The sequence below is a fragment of the Rutidosis leptorrhynchoides genome, chromosome 6 (genome assembly GCF_046630445.1).
Source record: "Rutidosis leptorrhynchoides isolate AG116_Rl617_1_P2 chromosome 6, CSIRO_AGI_Rlap_v1, whole genome shotgun sequence".
NCBI lineage: Eukaryota > Viridiplantae > Streptophyta > Magnoliopsida > Asterales > Asteraceae > Rutidosis > Rutidosis leptorrhynchoides.
Window position 1 is genome coordinate 102,041,544 of NC_092338.1, and position 6,073 is coordinate 102,047,616.

At 32.0% G+C, this 6,073-nt stretch overlaps 1 non-coding gene across 1 annotated transcript; it reads left to right on the plus strand.

Moving 5' to 3' along the window:
* Positions 1-580: 580 nt before the first annotated feature.
* Positions 581-687, plus strand: LOC139856694 (small nucleolar RNA R71). The gene has a single exon (XR_011762159.1). It is a non-coding gene; the product is annotated as a small nucleolar RNA R71 (small nucleolar RNA).
* Positions 688-6,073: the final 5,386 nt, after the last annotated feature.

The window sequence follows — 6,073 nt, forward strand, 5'->3', positions numbered from 1 at the left end:
TTTTTATCATCGGTTTGTGGTGGTTTGTTTTGAAAAATAGTTCTTTGCTGATTGTAAGTATTATTGGATACTTGTTGATTACTAGGACCTTGTTGGTTGTTGTATGGAACATTTCGGTTATAATTCTGGTTTTGATTGTAGATTGGTCTTGGCGGTTGATAATTATTCTGATAATTATTTCCAGGCCTTTGGTTTATGTATGAAACATTCTCTCTTTGTTCCATTGTTAGTTCAATATTGAGACAATCTTTTGTTTAAATGTGGTCCTCCACACTGCTCACAACTAATTCGTATTGAGTGAATATCTTTAGTCATCTTTTCCATTCGTCTCTCAACAGCATCTATCTTTGCAGAAATGGAATCAAAATCATGGATAGAATCGGCTCTAGCTGCTTTAGATGATCTAACGATATCTTTTTCTTGGTGCCACTCATGTGAGTGGGAAGCAGTGTTATCAATAATTTTGTAAGCATCAGTTGCGGTTTTCTTCATAATGGAACCACCAGCTGCTATATCGATGTCTTTCCTTGTAGTGATGTCGCATCCTTGGTAGAATATTTGTACTATTTAACAGGTGTCTAAACCATGTTGCGGACATCCTCTTAACAACTTTTCAAATCTTGTCCATGCTTCATACAGAGTTTCATTTGGCTTTTGTGTAAACGTAACAATTTCTCCTTGAAGTCTCACGGCTTTAGATGCCGGGAAGAATTGTTTAAGAAATTTTTCAACTAAGACATCCCATGTATCAATCGCCCCTTCAGGTAACGATTCTAACCAATCTTTGGCTTCTCCCTTTAAAGTCCAGGGAAATAACATGAGATATATCTGTTCATCCTCCACTTCTCGGATTTTAAATAGTGTACAGATCCTATTAAAGGTACGAAGATGTTCATTTGGATCTTCTTCGGTGCACCACTAAATTGGCATTGATTAGTTACCATGTGTAGAATTTGTCCTTTGATTTCATAATCTGGCGCATTAATGTCTAGTTGAGTAATTGCGTGACCTTGGCCAGTGCGTTTAGCTCTCATTCGGTCTTCCATACTTAGAGGTTCCATATTTTCCATGATTGAATTTGTTGAATCTGAATCACTAGAGGATTCTAATTTAATGGTTGGTTCCTCGACAATCTCTGTTTGAATGATTGGTGGTTCCGGAGGAAAGATTAGTGGTTCAGGATCTCTGAATTGTCCCTGAAGATCCTCCGAATTCTCAATTGTGAGGTCGGGTTCAAAAAATGGATTATCGGAAATTTGAATTGGAGTACTTGGTTGACTGGATGACGATTCTAAAGAAAAATCAACGGCGACAATATTGGCTAGATGTCTTGATCTGGTTACAGGTGGTGAACGTACAAAAGGTGGTGAACGTTTTGCTCGGTGCATTCACTGAATATCCTATTAGTTATAAAAGATAAAAATTATTTAAGTTATTAAATTAATGGACTTTTCTGATTTTGCCCACATTTCGAATAGCCAAAAGATGCAGCAGGGAGCCAGTACCCTTTAAATCGGAAGCTCACAACTCAGCCACTAACAAATTCAACTATTACTACGAACCAGAAAATTTTGGATGTCTATCAATTTAACCGCTTAAAATAATTTTTCGTTGAAATTTAAAGAAATTTTAGAAAAGAAGTAGAGAAAATTCTATGTCCTAAAAAAACTAGAGCGGCAAAAAATAAGAAAGAAAAAGAGTGCGTCGAAAAACGTCGAAAAATAAATGGCGTCGAAAAATAAAAATAAGAAAGTAGCGCGTCGAAACTTAAAAAGGAACTAATAACTAATAATTAAAAGTTGCGTCTAAATATATTAAAGCTAAAAAAGAATTCTATATCCAAAACGGCAATAACTTAAAAAGGGTACTAAAATATAAAAAACGGCGTCGCAAAATTCTAAAGCACCTAAATCTTAGTCTAAAGAAAAAGCACTTAAGGGATTTTACGGCAAAGCCTAAAAATCTTGAAATAAAAATAACTACGGCAAATACTATATCTTAAAACTAATTACGATCGAAAAATATAAATATTACGCTAAAATAAATAAAAAGATACAAAATATAAAAATAAACTTAAAGTTGTAAAAAGTACAATTTTATAAAAATATTATTTTTATATTATTTATTTTATAAAAGTATTAATTTTATATATTAATAAAAACTAATTAAACTTAAAATACAAATTATAAATAAACTAAAACAAATAAATATTAAATATAACCCTAATTAGGGTTTTAATTATATAATAATAATAATAATAATTACGTAATTATTTCTGTTGGATGGTCAAACCTGGCGTGTCAGACAGCCTCATGCAGTCGAATGAGTTATACGCCTCGGGGCCATGCGATCGCATGGCTATTGGATCTGGGCCAAGATCTGGGTTGCTACAGTGATCGGGCCGAGTGTTTTTTTCTTTTCTTTTTTTCTGTTTTAATTTTTTGTATAAAATATTTATAATAAAACTTATATTTTTACAAACTTAAAATAAAAATAAAGAAACTTTATAAAACTTATATATTTAACAAACTCTTAAAAATATATAAATTTTGGTTTTGTTTTTATATTTTTGTATTTTTTTTTAAAATTCAAAACGTATATTTTTATATAATTTTTTTTTAGAATTTTAGATAGAATATAATCGTGGCGAAATATTCGAGAAATGAGGGTGAAAATGGTGTTTCGGATTGGTTCGTCGGTAAGTGCTTCAGGTTCATCGCCAAGAGGGCAATATGGTGGATGGAAGGGATCACCTTCTTCTTGTCTCCAATGATTGAGTAGGCTACGAACCCATCTCCAGTTCATCCAGAATAGATGATGGTTAATCAGCTGGTTCATTCTGATCACATTGTTTTCGGAGCTCGAGTGAAATTCTATATCGGAATCAGAGGGACTTGAACTAGTGGCGAATTCTATTTCGTACGATTGAATAAAGGATTTTTCGATATGAAATGATTATAGGACGTAGATTAGTACCCTGCAATACATAATTTACATATGCATATATAATACTAAAATTCCATAAGTTACGGAGGAATCTACGAAAGCTGTCAGGTAAAGTCTATAGTAACAGATACTCTAAGATATGAATTTTGTCTATACACTATTGATGCACTAACTGCAGTAAGACGTGTCTAGACTAAGAATGATAAGCAGGTAATTTTTGACACGAAATGATAAGCAAAACTTTTGACATGCAGACACGGTCGAAGTCCAGACCCACTAATGCATCTAAACAACTATCAGTTAGACACACTAACGCAAGACCTGGTTCACTAAGGCCACCGCTCTGATACCACATGAGAGGACCCATCCTAATCCATCAGGAAAAATACATTACATTTGGTTACATCGCGAGGTATTTGACCTCTATATGATACATTTTACAAACATTGCATTCGTTTTTAAAAGACAAACTTCCATTACATCAAAAGTTGACAGGCATGCATACCATTTCATAATATATCCAAACTATAATTGACTTATTAATAATCTTGATGAACTCAACGACTCTAATGCAATGTCTTTTTGAAATATGTCATGAATGACTCCAAGTAATATCTCTAAAATGAGCAAATGCATAGTGGAAGATTTCTTTCATACCTGAGAATAAACATACTTTCAAGTGTCAACCAAAGGGTTGGTGAGTTCATTAGTTTATCGTAATCAATCATTTCCATAATTTAATAGACCACAAGATTTTCATTTCCATTTCTCGTAAACATAATCTCATATCAGGCATTTCGCACGGCATAGAGATAAAAATCATTCATATGGTGAACGCTTGATAACCAAACTAACAGGATGCATATAGAATATCCCCATCATTTCGGGACTCTCATCGGACATGATAATCGAAGTACTAAAGCATTCGTAATGATGTGCGTAGAGGTATAAAATACTATTAATTTTTACAAGGAAATACTATTAAATACGATACAATTTTACACAAGATATTTATTTATTTATAGAATGGATATACCTAAACCTTGCTACCACACTTATAGGCAGTGTACCTAATCGTACAGTATTGTAGTTTTTAGTAAGTCCGGTTCGTTCCACAGGGATCTTTAGCCAAGCTTAACATTATATTTTTAAAACTATAATTGTAAAAATATAAAAATATATATAAGTAGTATTATTATTATAAAAGGGGATTTTTACCGTTTAATGACCGGTTTGTAGATTTTAAAATTTTAGTCGCAGTTGAAACCTAATGTAAAATATTAAATAAATAAAAGACTTAATTTAAAGCATAAAGTAAATAACGATAATGAAATTGCGATAAATTAAAGTGCGATAAAATAAAATTGCGATAATTAAAGAGTACGATAATTAAAAGTGCAATTAAATATAATGACAGTAAATAAAAGTGCGATAATTAAAAGTGCAATTAAATATGAAATAAAGAAATTATGCTTATTTAAACTTCCGTAATCATGATGTTCGACGCGTTGTTTTTAATTTATTCCCATGGGTTAATTGTCTTTTGTTCTGGATTATTCGATATGTCCATACGGATTTGTCCATAATAGTCCATCAGTCATAAATATAAAGTGCGAGTGTCTTCGTCAAATTATTCTTATTCCCGAAGTTAAATATTCCAACTAATTGGGGATTCGAATTGTAACAAGGTCTTAATACTTTGTTTAATGAATACACCAGGTTATCGACTGCGTGTAGACCAAGGTTTTACTACTTTGTTAATAATTACACCAATTACCCTTGAATGTAATCCACCCCTGTTTCAACAAGTCTATTAACTATTAATCCAAGTCCGCGTCCGGTAAAATGAACAATTATTGGTATTTATAGATATCCCGCCCACCGTGCCCAGTCAAGCGTATGTGGTTATATATAAATACGTCAAATTATAAGTCTATATATTAAATCAATGAGGTATCATTTAGTTAATATAAAACCCATTAATAGCCCATAGTCTAATTTTTACAAGTGTCGTTCTTTTATCCAAACCCCAATTATGGTCCAAAATCCAATTATCCAATTTTAATATTTAGCCCAACATCACGATTACTTCGGCATTAAATAAGCATAATAATAACTTAGCTACGAGACATTAAATTAAAAAGGTTGAACATAACTTACAATGATTAAAAATAGCGTAGCGTTACACGGACAGAATTTTGACTTACACCCTTACAACATTCGCTAACATACCCTTATTATTAGAATTTAAAATTAAAATTAAAATATAATATATATATATATATATATATATATATATATATATATATATATATATATATATATATATATATATATATACGAGTGAGAGATAGATGAAAGATATTATATGATCAACAAAAAACGCGAATTTATAGGCATGTGGCCAGCTACCTACCGCCATGCGATTGCATGGAATTATAGCCTTCAGGCTATGCGATCGCATGGCCCCTTTTTCCAGCTCACAAGAGTTTGTTTTCTTTCTTGCCGACGATTTTAAATATAATATATAATATATAAATAATTTTAAGAATTATTTAAATATTATATTATATTCATGTGCATAGTTGACTTGTAATTTTTAGTCCGTTGCGTCGAGCATTGAGAGTAGACTCTGGCCCCGGTTCTGGATTTTCTAACGTCCTTGCGTACAATTTAATATCTTGTATTTTGCGTTTTGCGTCTTGTACTCTTGTAATTTTGAGACGTTTCTTATCAATAATTTGAACCACTTTGATTGCACTTTGTACTTTTGAGCTTTTTGGTCGTTTGCGTCTTCAATTCGTCGAATCTGTCTTTTGTCTTCACCTTTTATTTTTTAAACGAATATCACTTGTAAATAGAACAATTGCAACTAAAAGCTTGTCTTTCTTGAGGGATAATGCTATGAAATATATGTTCGTTTTTAGCATTATCACGTAACCCGAATGGGAAATGTCAAGGTCCATAGATCTATCTTTAGGATTCGTGTCAATTAGGGGTCATTTCCCTAATTCTTAGGCAACCAAGCTAAAAAGGGGCATATTCGATTTCGATAATCCAACCATAGAATGTAGTTTCGATTACTTGTGTCTATTTTGTAAAACATTTATAAAAGCAGCGCATGTAT